This window comes from Myxocyprinus asiaticus, chromosome 5, assembly GCF_019703515.2.
Source record: "Myxocyprinus asiaticus isolate MX2 ecotype Aquarium Trade chromosome 5, UBuf_Myxa_2, whole genome shotgun sequence".
In the NCBI taxonomy this organism is placed as follows: Eukaryota; Metazoa; Chordata; class Actinopteri; order Cypriniformes; family Catostomidae; genus Myxocyprinus; species Myxocyprinus asiaticus.
In genome coordinates this window covers 43673548-43688889 of record NC_059348.1, presented here as the reverse complement: position 1 = coordinate 43688889, position 15342 = coordinate 43673548, and the positions used below count along the sequence as shown (strand labels likewise).

Sequence of the window (15342 nt, the reverse complement as noted above, 5' to 3'; positions counted from 1 at the left end):
TCTTCTGCGGAAAACAAAAGGGGATATTTTAATGAATATTCCGGTCTGTCCTTTTAGTACAATGGCAGTGGATTGCGATTCACTTTGATGCTTCAAAATGGACACAAAAGTATCATAGAAGTGGTACATGTGGCTCTTGCATAATATTCCAAGTCTTCTGAAAACTTCATATGATAGGTTTTGGAAACAACATGAAATTTAAAGAGCCCATATTATGCTAATTTAGAGGTTCATAATTTTATTTTTATTACTAGAATAGGTTTACATGATTTAATGTTCAAAAAACACATTATTTTTCTTATACTGTACATTGCTTCTCCTCTCTCTTCATAATCTGGCTCAAACACTCTGATTTAACTGCTGTCTCTTTAAAGCCCCCCTTTCCGAAAGGCCCAGTCTGCTCTGATTGGTCTGCTGGCCTAGTCTGTTGGCTTCCTTAACAGCTGTAAACACTAGTGTAACTATGGTAACAGTGGTGTCTGTTTTTGCCATACCAGTTTGAGTCTGAGTCAGATAATGAAAGTTTGGAAGAACAAGCTGGTCGACCCGAACCACCTTCGCAAGCACGACTTGAGCAGGACGTTTCACAGTGGTAAGTTTTAATTTTGTGGCTTTTACAACACTGTTGATTATTGTGAACCTAACAAAGCTTCAAGTAAAAGACACGTAGTGCATCTAGGCTAGTCATCTTTGCTGGAATGGGTGTAGCCGATCTTTTTCTGAGATATGAATGGAGAACAGAGGCTTAGTCCCGTTTGGACATTACAGGCGGTATTAGAGATTTAGTGAGCAAGTTAGCCGTGGACTACCATGGATAGCAGCCGTAACATTACAGCTTGTAATTATATAATTATATAAGGCTCTTGAGATCAACCATTTTGTTACACAGTTTTAGGTAAAAGCTGGCCCACAGCTGAATAGTAAACCCTTACCAAAACAATAACATTACATAGCAAATAAGCCGAGCACTACCATGGATTGCAGATGTAAAATTACGATTTGTAAAAATAAATCCATCTCCACACTTGATCACTATTCATGATAGTAAGAACAACAAACAATCTGCATAATTCTACACAATTATAGGTAAACGTGGGCCTGCAGCTGATTAGCAAAACTATTTCAACACAATAACATTAGCTAGCAGAGGCCTACAGCTGTGCACTGGGTGTACACCATAGCTACAACACAAAATTCTGCATTAAATAAATCCACAAATAGTCAAGCGTATTTACAGGTTACTCACATTTCAGCCGTTGAAGTCACGAAGAAACACTATAAGAAGACATAATCGCCAGTAAATAACAGGAGACGAAGGTAAAAACAGCAACAGTAGAAATGCACGTCAGGAGCGTGTGTATGAGAAGGTCAGGAGATACCTGCATTTGTATTACTCGAGTCTGAAGGAATATAAAGACATCTTTATGGATCTACACTTATGAAGAAAAACTGTCTGGCATCTCATTAGCAGTCATAGCGCGCATGTGGCAACCACCTGTGTATACGCACACCGTCAAATTGAGTATACTTTGACAGGCTTGCATTCAACTGTACGCAGACGCTGAGTATTCATGTCAAAATCGAAGTATACTTTGGGCTTAGAATATCAGCTTTGACCATGGTAGAACCCTGTAAATACATCTACACTCATTCACCCACACACACATTTTTCCCCAGCTGTATAAAAGGGTACATATCATAAGCCTCTATTGTTTTTCAATCAAATTGTTTGAAAGCAAATTATTGTTATCTTTATTTAAGAAGCAAAATTGCCCTCAAACTATAGCTAACAAAATTGCCCCCAAAATATAACATCATTGCGTAAAACATTCATGCACATGCATGTTTGCGCGCGCATACACACACATTGTCTTGTCCTTGTCTCCCCTCAGCAGCAGCAGCTCTTTTCTCACTGTGGTTACCTTGTCATTTCATAATAAATTCATGCAGACTGCTTCAGAGGAACATTTGGCGAACAGCTCCAGGTTTCTGAGCTTATGGGAGTTTTAAGTGTTGAAACAAAGATGATCCTTGTGTTTATGATTGAGGGAAACATTAAAAGCCATATTTATATGCAAGGTGTGTGAGCAGAAAGCTTGGAGAGAAAAACCTTTATGAGAGCTGAATCTAAAGAGACATTTTGCATGAGAACGAGTGAATGACTACCTGTATTAGCACATAAATTCTCTCAGGTATGCACACCAATTGTTTGATCTCTTCTCCTTTCTGAGATCCTTAGGGAAGGTGTTTAGAATTTGCACAGCTTGTGTACTTTGATAAAAAACATGGATTTGGATTAGTTTGATGAGCAGCTTTTATGGTGGGAAGGGAAAATTACGAGATTAGTCCAAGTGTTTGATGTTTTGTTTTGAATACTCAAGGTAAAGCCTCTGTTGGGTAGGAAACATGTACTTAGCGTGTTTATACCTCATTATATTTGGGTGCATGTCCGTATGTGTTAGCAAGGCATATTGTGTCCAGTTAGCTCTCATGTGTACTTAGCAGAAGTGAGTCCATTTCAGCAACAGCTGGTGTGCAAACAGATGAATGTTTAATTGAGGTCCAGAAGAGAGATGAGAGATCTTGCCAAAGTCTACCCCACCCAATAGGAGCAACATCTAAGCCAAGAACTGAACAGCTGTGGGGCTCATTACTGTGTGTGTTTGTGTGCATTCCCATTTGCAAAGAACACTGTGTGTTTTATGCAGATGTGGGTATGTGTTAACAGGTGTGAGCAGTATTTTTAATAGTCTTCATTTGAGGATTTCAGCTTGGGTAGATTGTGATAACTGCTGCACTAGTCTCAACCTCAGACTGCAAGACAAAGGGCCATGCATTGGCTGTCTGGTGCATAATTCACACAAAAATGGCAAGAGCTAGAGATGCACCGAAATTTCAGCCACCGACAATTTGCTGACGAAAAAGCCATTTTCGGTTTCACGCTGAAAGACTTCAAGAGGCTGAAAATCTTGGGCAAAAATCTGAACAATTACTTTAAAATGTAAAAACAGAAGCATTTGCATGGAGAAAAAGCAGCATTCATGTGAAATGATCCTGGTTTAATTAAATTTAACGTAAACGGCGGCTGATGATGAATGATTGGGCACTCGCGTTCTTGCGCATTCCTACAATTTGCAGTTCTCAGCCCAGTTTGTCCAGAAATTTCAGTTTCGGCCGATAATTTTCATTTTTGCGCATCACTGGCAAGATTGTTCTTAAGGTGGGAAACTCAGAACTGACTGGTTGGTTCACATTGGAATTGATCTGCAATAAAAATAACAGCAATGGCAACATGTAATGGATCCAAACCAGAGATTATTTAGCCTGAGACAGAGCACTTGTTTTCAAAGGAATGGAAGAAATTGGAACACTTAATATGGCAGATGTAGAATAGGAAGTCCTGCTTGACAGGTAAAAGAGCCAATCACCTTTTAGATACAGACATCATCTGTCAGTCAACTCGAGAATCTGAGTTTAAGAAGGGCAGATTGAGACTTTACTGCTTATTTGAAATGTGTTCTTTGATCTTGACCAACCGTTTGGAGATTTTGCTCTTTCCCCATTCAAGTAGATAGAAGCTGTAGTTTCATGCCGCTTGTATCCATTGAAAGTAGCGTCCCGAAAGTGTTCCCAAGATGGCCGTTGAGTGGACTGACTTGCTTTAAATGGGACTATGACCGAGTGTAGGTTTTTAGAAGGTGCTTTTTTAGAAGGTGCGAGACACAGCACAACAAACGAAGGCGTCCATCAACATATACATAAACCAACAACATTAAAAAGTGATTTTTTTTATTGGAAGAATGTGACCTGTGAGAACATCCTGTGATATGATGATTCAAACCTGTGAGAATGTACACTCAACGAGCACTTTTTTAAGAACACTATGGTCCTAATAAAGTGCCCAACATGGTCTTCTGCTGTTGTAGGCCATCCACCTCAAGGTTTGACATGTGCATTCTGAGATGCTATTCTGCTCACTACAATTGTACAGAGTGGTTATCCGAGTTACCGTAGCCTTTCTGTCAGCTCGAAACAGTCTGGCCATTCTCAGTTGACCTCTCTCATCAACAAGGCATTTCCGTCCACAGAACTGCTGCTCACTGGATGTTTTTTTTTGTTGTTGTTTTTGGCACCATTCTGAGTAAACACTAGAGACTGCTGTGTGTGAAAATCCCAGGAGATCAGCAGATACAGAAATACTCAAACCAGCCTGCCTGGCACCAACAATCATGTCATGGTCGAAATCACTGAGATCACATTTTTCCCCATTCTGATGGTTGATGTGAACATTGCACTGCTGCCACATGATTGGGTGATTAGATAATTGCATTAATAAGTAGGTGTACAGGTGTACCTAATAAAGTGCTGGGTGAGTGTAATTTCCGGCAGTCAGGGGTGCAAAAGTTTTTATTCATCCACTGGTAAGCAAAGATCCCAGAATACTGCAATGAGACAATTTTGGAGGTTCATTGCATCACAATTTTGAAAAAAAAAAAAAAAACAAGTAAACAGAATATGCTTGAGGAAAAACATTAATCTTCACATAAATGAAATTGGACGATTAATTATCAGTCAGGCAGCTTCTTCCTGTCTAAGTGGGTGGTTCTCAGTTGTTGTAAGCTACAACGTGGACCAAACTTGATGCTGATAGCCAAAGTCTGGCTACATGGGCCTGTTGCTCCGCTAACGCACACACAAACATGAACACACACAGATTAGAGCTGTGTGCCAATCTCTGTAAGACTGTAAGAGCTGCACTTCATGCAGTCATCATGGTTGAGCATGGTTTGACAGAGCTGCTTCAATCATGTGTTTGTTCATCCTCATTTAAAAAGAAACCATAGCACTCGGCACATCCTCAGGCGAAATGGAGAGAATTTAATGGGCAGGAAAGTGAGAGACAGTGTTGATTGTATCTATTCACCTCAATCTGTCAATCACATGCTATACCACTCGACACACACACATTGCAAGACTCATAAACTGCCTTCACATTAGACATAAGAGGATTGAGGGGACTAGGGGATAAATATTAAAGAGAGGGAGAGAATTGAAGAATGGTGACCTAGACAGCATTTCTGAGCATCATAGGCATGTTTGAACCCTGTTTTACACTCATTCGCCATTAATCTCTAGCCTCTGACATGAACAAGCAGGTCTAGTCCACAGAATACTTGTTTAAATTATGGACAAACACCTTATTATTGGCTTGTTGCGCTCAGTTGATAAATGTGTCTGCGTGTTTGCGCGTAGGCATGTGTGAGCATGTGCATGCATGTTTAAACATGTATGACAATGAGGATCATCCCTGAGGTGGCATCATTAGCTCCGCTGAAGCCCCTCTTTCGCCCATCCATTCAGGTTAGCGTCACTCTTGAAGCTTGTGACAGTTTCCTAGGCTCCCATCTCGGGTAGGCTAGACTGCGCATTCGAGGATGCTGCTTTGAAAAAAGCATCTTGCCTTTGAGCCACAGCATTGCGTTAATAGTTAATGCCCTGGCGGCCTCCACCCTGCCTGAAATATTCAGCCAAATATGAAATAATTATGAACATTGATGGAATGAAGCCTGCTAATTTGACTAACCCAGTTTTTTTCCGCAGAGCAAACAGCAAGTCTGCGACTGCTAGTCGTATACTCTGGGCAAATGCTGCATTGATGGGGCAGATCATAAAATAAGATATTGTTCTGATATTAGGGGAAGTGGGAGCACATGTCTTTATCACAAAGGTCTTTTGAGTTTTTATGAGCAGATTTCCAGATGGACGCATGCTCACAAGGATCGTCTGAAGTGGGTTTCTTCTAGTAGAATTTTATATGTAGGACAGCTGTTTTGTTTGAGTTACAGTGGTGAGACAGCCCTCAAAAGGGAAAGCGGTGGTCTGAAAAAGAGACAGACATAGAGATGTAGAGGAATAGAGAAACAAAGTATAGGGAACATGGTATGCTTGTTTACCTTTTGTTTGTTTGTTTGTTTGTCTTAACTGTCATTGGTTGCAGCCCATTTTGCTGATTGTGTGTATTTAGTGTGAGTTTGTATGTGCTAGTGTACATTTCATGGTAGTCTAATGGGAATAGAATAACATCTGGGAGTAGATTGGGAAAGCCTTATAAAGCACTTATCCCAGGTTCCTCTAGAGAGAGCAGTTAACAGGTGTCCAGTAATGTGGGATACCCATCTACAGTTGTCCATTACTCTTTATATATGCATTTACTGGGTGTTTCAGAGCCATGGGCACCATGCCACACTCCAAGCTCTCTACCTACCTTCTCATTCCAAATGTGTGTGAAACTAGATGAAGAGAGAACCGCTTTGCACTTTTTCTTTGGGGAAAAAAGAAGGAATGGGGATGAATGAATGAGAGAAGAATATGAGGGCTTGCTGACAACTTAGTGGGGTCAATAACATGACTGTAGACATCACTGTACCTCAGAGTCAGCGAGCCTTTCTGCTATCTTACAGGAACAAAGAATGTTCCACCAGAATTCTGCATGAGATCATTTTACAAATGGGCAAACAGGATTTAGTTATTTTAAGTTATTTATGTTTGATCTAGTGTTTTAAAAAAAGAGGGATTTGAACAGATAAAGCAAGCTGCCCCCTTATGAACTCAAAACACCTTGATGCACAACACCACAACCTATCGAATGGACTGCACTATACTTCTATACCTCACAGCCTTGTTTTCATTTGTGTCAAGTTAAACATGATGTCTACCCTAAAGTCTGTTATTTAGACCACTACTTAATATTTCGGGTTCAATACAAGTTAAGGTCAATCGACAGTATTTGTAGCATAATGTTGATTACCATCAATAATAATTTAGACTCGTCCCTCCTTTACTTTATTAAAAAAAAAAAAAAAAAAAAAGAGGTTACAGTGAGGCCCTTACAATGGGAAAACATATTTGGATGGTTGAAAGGCAGACATGCAAAGCTTATAATTTTATAAAAGCACTTACTTCTTCTGTTAAAACTTGTGTATTGTTTGAGCTGTAAAGTTGTTTAATTTGTCATTTTATGGTCATTTCAAGGTTTTAGTAAGTTGTAAATTGGATATAATTTAATGGAAAATAAAAAGGTTAATAAACTGTTTTATGACACTAAAATCATGTAAACACGCATATTGTTTACGTTTTGTGGCTACTTTGAAACAGTGAGTTTTTAACGTTTAAGGATTGAACCCATTTTTGTTGTAAGTGCCTTACTGTAACCCAGATTTTTCCTCCTTTTTTAAAGAAAAGGAGGGAAAAGTCAAATATATTTTTGTAATGAACAACATTATGCCACAAATGCGGTCGATTTAAACTTAACTTGTATTGAACCTGCTATATTTCTTTACTAAATCTCTCAATTTTGCTGTGATACAGTATCATTGAAACAGTAACCATCAGAAATAGATTTGAAGCTATTGACTACGTAATTGGAATCTTGTAAACAATATTTTCTATTTAATGCAAGAATTCACATGCAACTCTTTTATGCTTCAGTAAACCTCTCCCTTTTGCTATTATGTGATGAAAATGTGTACCTCTTGACTGTATACTTGGTGTATTGTAAAGAAACATATTTTTCATTTAATGCAAGAATGCTTGTGCAACTCTTTTATATTAGGTGATTTGGTGAGCTTAAAGTAGAATTTATCGAATGAAGCACTCAAATTTGGGATGAGTTTCAGGTTTATTCTGAATTTAAGATTACAAACAATTGGCATAATCCCAGAACTAAAATTAATCAAGTTCAAATCAGTTTAGGGGGCAGTGGTGGCTCAGCAGTTAAGCCTCTGGGTTACTGATCAGAAGATTGGGGGTTCAAGCCCCAGCACTGCCAAGATGCCACTGTTGGGCCCTTGAGCAAGGCCCTTGACCCTATCTGCTCCAGGGGCACCATATCATGGCTGACCCTGCACTCTGACCCCAGCTTGGCTGGGATATGTGAGAAAAAAAAAAAAAAAAAAAAGAATTTCACTGTATGTGTGCAAATGTATAATGTGTGATAAATAAAATTATTATTAATTATAATTGTTTGTCATTTGTATTCTGCTTGTTTGGGTTCAGGACTCCTCCAGACTGAATCAATGCTGACCTGAACTGAATCTGAAACTGGGCATGTGTTCCCTGCACACATGACCTCTATCAAAAAGCCCACACTGTCAATGTCACAGGCTAAGATGGTTGACATTTTAAAGTCTTACATGGACTTGACACCCACACTCATGCGTGCACATACGCTGATTTATGCCAGCACTCAACATCTTAATATATCAGAAATGTGTTTTGATCATTTGTGGTGTTTTTGTCCAAAGTAAGAGGTCATTGTGTTTTTTGTTTATTTGTTTTCTTGTATGTATTTTTCTGTTTAACATGTCTGTTTAATATATCATACATTTTCAAATAATGCCACAACACATTGTCATTTCAGTCAAATTACCTTTATTTCTTGAACATGCTACCAAACCATCCATTTTGCTGTGTTACATTTCCAGTTCACATGCTGTACAACCAAACATTGCATCTGCTCTCAATCAGTTCTTAAAGTAACAGCCATACCCCTCAAATTGGGCCGTAGCATTTGTTAATGTTGTCAGAGGGGGGGAAGTTAAAGGTGCACTCAGCGATTCCTGAGAAACACTGTTGATATTCAAACTCAACTGCCAAATCAAACACACCCCTCCCTTCAGTGCTCCTTTGGAAGCTCCAAGCCCCAAAATCATGCATGCAAATTCATTCCTTTTACCTCTCGGATGTCTCTCCACCGCTGAAAAGCCTCGCCGATGTTGACATGGCTCCTAGCCCTCGACTCATCATAATCCTTCTTTTTTAGTTTATATTCATCTGACCTTTTTCTCTTGGTCTGTTTCTCAGCCATTTGTCCTCCTTGGAGTTTAGAAAGTGCACATCAGCAGATTTGCCATCGCTCTTCTAATGAATTTCCCTCTCACTCTGCCCCCATCCTGTGCACGCGCAAGAACCACCCCCTGTTGCTGATTGGCTGGAGTAGCATTGTGTGGATCGGTCCGATCCACTTTGTTTTTGTCCTATTTACAGAGCCAGAGCTGTGCACAAATACTAAATTTGTTTTCAGCCCACCCACAGAATGGAGAGTTAGCAGACTGTGAGGAGATATTTGCAGAATTTTACAAATAGTGTATTGGATTAGAATTACTGAGTGCACCTTTAATAACAGTGGGTTTTTGTCTTTAGTTTTGCTGTTAAGTACTCTTTCTGTAACAAATCTTGTATTGTCTGTGTGCGTACTGGTTGGTTTGTCATTCTTTGTACTTTATTGTGGATATTTGATTGTTTTGTTTGTTTTCATTCCTCCTTGTGGAAATTGGTTCATTCCGGGGGAGGAGCTAGACCCTTTAAAACAGGGAGCTTTAGAGCTCGTGTGAGTTCCATCAAATTGAAACTTGAATGTTAACAGTGTTGTGAATTTGGGCCATTTGCTGGTTTAGCCATTGTTGCATTTTTTTGTTTTTGTACAGTTTTTTTTTGTTTGTTTGTTTCTATTTTATATTTTCACTGTAAATAATTTTTGGCACCTTAATAAACACAATTTTGGGATCCACTTCATCACTGTCTGGCACGTTATTTTTGCCTCTGACCATTGGGCCACTCTACAGTCAATACCTGCATCGGCTGAGATCTATAATCATAAAGTTAGCTGTCATGGGGCTAGTTATTCATCTGTATAGCTGTTAACCTTTGGCCACTGCACAAAGTGAAGATTCACTGCCTACATGGTGCACACACATACAGTACATTATACTGTATCTGCAAGATGCTTCTTTGCAGAATTGGCACAGAATATGCAAGCTGTTTTTTTTTTTTTATTTTATTTTATTTATTTAATACTGCCCTGATAAAGCCATTTGACATAACATATATTTGCATACAGTATATTCCACAATACAGAATGATAACTGATATTGCCCAAATTACTCTGTTCAAACTCTGTTCAAACGAGTCACGAATGGCCTCCTTGAGAATCAATGAGTGTAGTCTTTTTTGATAGTTGTGCACACACATTAAGAATCCAGGGAATGCCTAAATTTAATTTGTATAATTTCAGTTGCACAAACTTCGTAGCTGTTTCAGTTTTGTCTTGTGGTTTATACTTACAAATCTAGTATGTAGCTTCTCCAGAGCTCTAAAAAAAATAATACAAATAAAAATCTCTCATTTTTAAAAAGTACTAAACATCTTACAGATTCTGCAAAGGATATGCAATGAGAAAGGCAGTATGTAAACTTATGAGCACAGCTGTAATGCATATACCACACATTTGGTGGTATATGCATTATTCTGTGCTTTCCATCTCAAGAGAGTTCTAAACTATGAAACCAGAGATAGAGGCAAATATGAATAAAGGTGTTGAATGAGTTCAGTAAGGTCAGAATGAAACTATCAGGCTTTGCAGAAACCTTTTTATTGCTCTTATGCCTCCCTTTCTGTGATAAACTTTCTGAATAGCATGGTCAGATGTTGACATCCAATAGGTTTATTCCCTGTACGTTGTTTAATTTGTAAATGTTTTTTATTTTTTTATTTTATTTATTTATTTTATTGGGGCATTCAGTAGTTCTCTAGCTAGTGTTATCATTGCTCTTCTTCGTGTACTTTAAGTACTGATGTTACAGTGGTGTTAGACGCTATGCTGCCATCTTTCGACGTGGATCAGCATAATCGTCTCTGCTGCCCCGTCAGCTTTGGAATATCATTTGCATATGGAAAATGTCGCCGTTTGAGGTCATTTCTAAAGTTATTTATTACTCCTATAATATAATTGCTTTGCCTAAAAACAAATGTCAGAAATCAAGTGAACATGCTTCTACTGTAAAGGATAGATTATTATTGTCCCTCATATCAATAATCTTTGGAGACACCTCTACGTTTCACGTTATTTCTAAAGACAGTTATTACCTTTATTAGAGAACTGCTTAGCGTAAAATAAAACTCAATTATCTAGCAATACAGAATGTTATGGTAAAGGAAAGATTAGAATTGTTTTTGATTATCAAATTTAGCATGTCCATGAATACTGTATTTGAAGAACTCGTTTTATTTCCAAGCAACCAACATCATGGTTTACACAAAATCCACAACAATTGCTGTACCAAGCTACTTTGCACTAAACTAATGAAGATGTAGATGCCTTACCGTTACCGATGTTTACTCTAGTTTTTTTTTGCCTTTGCCAGTCTTTCTGTCTTCTTGCTTGAAGCAAGTTGCTTCAGACCTTTTTCTGCTTCTTCGGCAGTACAGCTACTCGATCTCCCGTTGTCTCCACTGCTAAAGCACAATAAATAAGTATGTTCCATTGTGTTCTGTCATCATGACAAATTTCTTGTGTGTATAAGCATTCTTGGCAAAAAATATCATTCTGATTATTTTCGCTCTTCGCGTCAACAAACAATAATATTCTAAGCATAGAGTATCTACACCAGCGGCAGCCAGTGAGCGCGAGGATTCTCTTCTTCTCCGTTTAGTGAAACACCGCGGGTCATGTGATTTCAACATGCCGAAACACATTGAAGGGGGTGACCCGCACCATGTAGAATAAAACACTTTTTATAGAAAACTATTATGAGTACAGTCCTCATCTCATGTGAGTATACACCATTCGGATCAAACTTCACAAAAACACAATCAATTCGTTAATGTGCAAAACTTTTTATATTGGCTCCAAACTACTGAATGCACCTTTAACTTTTCTTCCTCTCTCTCCACTCTCCTCTCTGGATTGGTGTATTTTTTCCTCCTTGCTTCTTAGTCAAAGGAGACTTGTTGTGACTTCAGTTACTTGGAGCGCTTGGTATCTCTATCAGGTAAACAAAGGCTGCATTAGAAATGGTGTCAGCTCCTTCATTAAAGATTAATCACATCAGGTCCCTCAGCAGAGCTCCTGAAAGGGCAAAGCTAATAAATGCTGCATCATGGGAACCATGTGAACACTTATGGGGGTCCCCTTATGAAGAAATGATAGAGGAATCGCTGAGCTCTTCTCTTCTCTATTAGTATGTTTGTAATCTGTTTCTGTTGGATACAGTGTTTGGGATTTGTGCCTGTCTGAGGAAAGCTAAGGTGTATTATACTGCATTACAAGCAGAACATTGCATTTGTATCCACTTTTGTTGCGTTACTGTATGTGGAACTAGTTGTCATTTTTTTGTGCCTCTGTAATTACTTGTGCATGTAAGAGTAAGTCTTTAGATTACCTCATATCTGCCATCATGCATGCTATTTTACAGATTCATGAATTATTCATTCCTCTGACTGCATGTGGTGTGCCAACTGCGTTTAAATGCAGAACCGGGGTCTGTTTGATTTAAAGACTGGCTGGCTGGTAGTATAAGTCTGTTATTATAATGATAGTGAGACTCTAGCAGGTGTATTGAGACAGAAGAGGAGGAAGCGTCCATGGGGAGGGCGTATGGCCCTGGTCAGTCTCTGCAAGCACATTCCAGTGTGGTGTGCTGGAGGTATCCGGGAGAAAACTTGGGAAATGAATTTCCCACTTCCAGAGCATAGGTGTCAGACAGATGCATGCTGGGATAGAGCTCACACTTATCAGATCCAGAACTTCCCACCACACACCTGGGTTCTAACTCATCACATGTGTGGGTATATCTGCTTGGTTGTATGACAGATGGGTGTGCAATAGTATGTGCCGTACAAATATTCATGTGTTGTATGGTAATGGTTGCTTATATCTTATTGTTTATCCATTCAGGATGCTTTTTAAAGTGCCATTTCTTATATACAGTACCTGCATGCTGGGCACATGCTGAATGCTTTTCCTTTTCTATCTGGTCCAACTTTAAATAATCATATTAATAATTGCATTTTAGCTTTGTAAATAAATTAATACTACAAAATGTTATTTTTCTTTTGTTTAAAAACTTTTTTTAAATCACGAGAAATATTAATTTAGTCAAATGTGTTCTTTTACTATGGGCTGTGTGATGCCTGTCTGGTTTATCTCCTGCAGCAGGTGCCACAGGAGAGGGCTGAAAATCATGTTTATATAATTGAGGGTGACTTCTGGAATGGTTTTGGGCTTGAAACACAAAGCAGATGTTGCTTGGAGGAATTCACAGGACAGTTACTCCAGAATGTATACATTCCATTGCTGCTCAGTCAGCCTGGGACATTCCAACCAAACCCATGCTAAGAGGAAACGAAAAAGATGCAGAGGGAATGATATCGTACTTCCCAGTGGAAGCACTTTGGGACTGTGACTTTGGATTTGAATATGTGTCTGCGTGTGCATTTTTACCTGTGATTGTGAAAACAATGCTTGAAATCTATGAATTCTTAAAGGGCTATTGGGTGATACATCTGTTCAATGTGTGTTTCTATCTGCACAGTGTTTTAAGGTGTGTCCCTGTCAAATGTTTGAATGGCATTTAGCAGATGTTTTCATGAGGTTCATGCAAGAATGTCTACACAATATAGTTGAGGTACTCCAAGATCAAATTTGGTCTTGTCATTTAAAATCGTTGAATGGATTTGAATATTTGGGACTCGAACAAAAATCTGTTTCGACCGGCCGAGTTCATGGCAGACCATATTTACTTTCGGGTCCTGGGGTGCATTTCCCAAAAGCACCATTAACCAACTATTGAAACTAAAGTTTCATCGTTAACAGCATAGTTTAACGCAGTACAGCCGCAATCTATACGCATATTACGCAGTCTCCGTAGGGCACCAACTACCTAGGGGGGCACCATCTTATCCTTGGTGGGCACCAGAAACTTCACCAGCTGCCCTGCCTCGCACATTATACTTTATTCTAGGACCTGATAGCAGTAGAAGAACACAGACGATCACCTCGCAGCTCACACCATGTCAAATTATTGCGCATTGACACATAAGTGCTATTCTTATATGTTCTTGAAGAGTGTGCATGTGCGTATGTGCTCAAGTGCATTGGGAGAACCCTGAAGTCTGATGTGGAGGGAAACCCTTCTATTGCAGCACAATGCATCGGTCCCATTATACAGTGCACGCCGCTTATGTGTCTTCAGCAGCTTTCAGATGCAAATGATATTTCAAAGCTGACGGGGGCAGCAGAGACGATTATGCTGATCCACATCGAAAGATGACAGTATAGCGTCTAACACCACTGTAACATCAGTACTTAAAGTACACGAAGAAGAGCAATGATAACACTAGCTAGAGAACTACTGAATGCCCCTATTAAAAAAAAATAAAAATAAAAATAATAATAATAATTAAACAACGTACAGGGAATAAACCTAATGGATGTCAACATCTGACCATGCATTAAACAGCTTTCTGGTGTACGTGTAAATGAGCTTTTGTAATTTAATATTAGCAGAAATTATTACTCATCCCCCTGTGTTATGTCATTAATGACAGCTCTATATTGTCGAACCAACTTGGTTCGAACAAAGGATGTGCAACGTAGTTCCTACGGTTTCGGGAAACAGTTGTGACTAGCTAGTTAATTTATACAATTATGCATCTTACTATGGTGGTTAAGCAGTGAGTTACACCATTGTATGGGAAACACCCTTGGCTGGTCTCGACGTGGACTCTGCTGTTATGGTCCTGGTCTTGAGTCTACCTACAACACTACTATACAATCAATAAGTGCATTTACATGCACACAAATACACTGATAATTAAAGCTGCAAGCAGCGATGTGGATTTCTCCTCAAAACTGCAAATTATGTAAAAATTGTCATGGTAGAAACATGTACTTCACACATGTACACATCGTTTCATTAATTTGTTATTAAACATTGCAAGAATCTTCATATGAACTGGTGATTGAATCAAAGTATCGGTTTTATGACTAGCGAATTTGTAAAGCATTATTTTAGCATTAGCGATAATAGTAAACTGTAATTCTGTCATCTTGTGACATATCAAGGTGAAATTTTGCACATTACTTCAGAGTGATGTCATCTTGAAGTCTGTTATGTTGGGAAAAAAACATTAGTCAAAATGGCATTAGATTTTTTGGACATATGGATATTGAGACAATGTGGATATTTACATAAATGCGCACCTTTCAGCCATTTTGTATTGTATTCATTTTTGCTAAATAACAAATTGAAAGAAATGTATCCTACACATATATACCAAGTTTCAAGTCAGTTGGAGCTATGGTTCAGGAGGAGTAGATTTTTGTAGTTTTGGAGAAATTTGTATTGTACAGGAAAATCCATCATGGTGGACTTTATGGGTTCTAGAGTCTTTTTTGTTCCTCGTGAGAAATGAGGCATATATACCAGGTTTCAGAAATTTTGGACTTATGGGGTGGAAATGGCATCACTTTGAAAATGGACAAATTGGTGCGTGGCCTGTAGC

General features: G+C 38.8%; 1 protein-coding gene and 1 long non-coding RNA gene across 2 annotated transcripts in view; both read left to right on the top strand.

Annotated features, from left to right (window-relative positions):
• The window catches only part of LOC127440512 (uncharacterized), a 57713-nt gene extending 48142 nt beyond the window's left edge, over positions 1–9571 (top strand). The window contains exon 2 of the long non-coding RNA XR_007897143.1: positions 8056–9571. This is a non-coding gene — a long non-coding RNA (uncharacterized LOC127440512). The remainder of the gene's footprint in view (positions 1–8055) is intronic.
• LOC127440510 (heparan-sulfate 6-O-sulfotransferase 1-A) overlaps positions 1–15342 on the top strand; it is a 255869-nt gene that overhangs the window by 113671 nt on the left and 126856 nt on the right. The gene's annotated exons all lie outside the window — the stretch shown is intronic.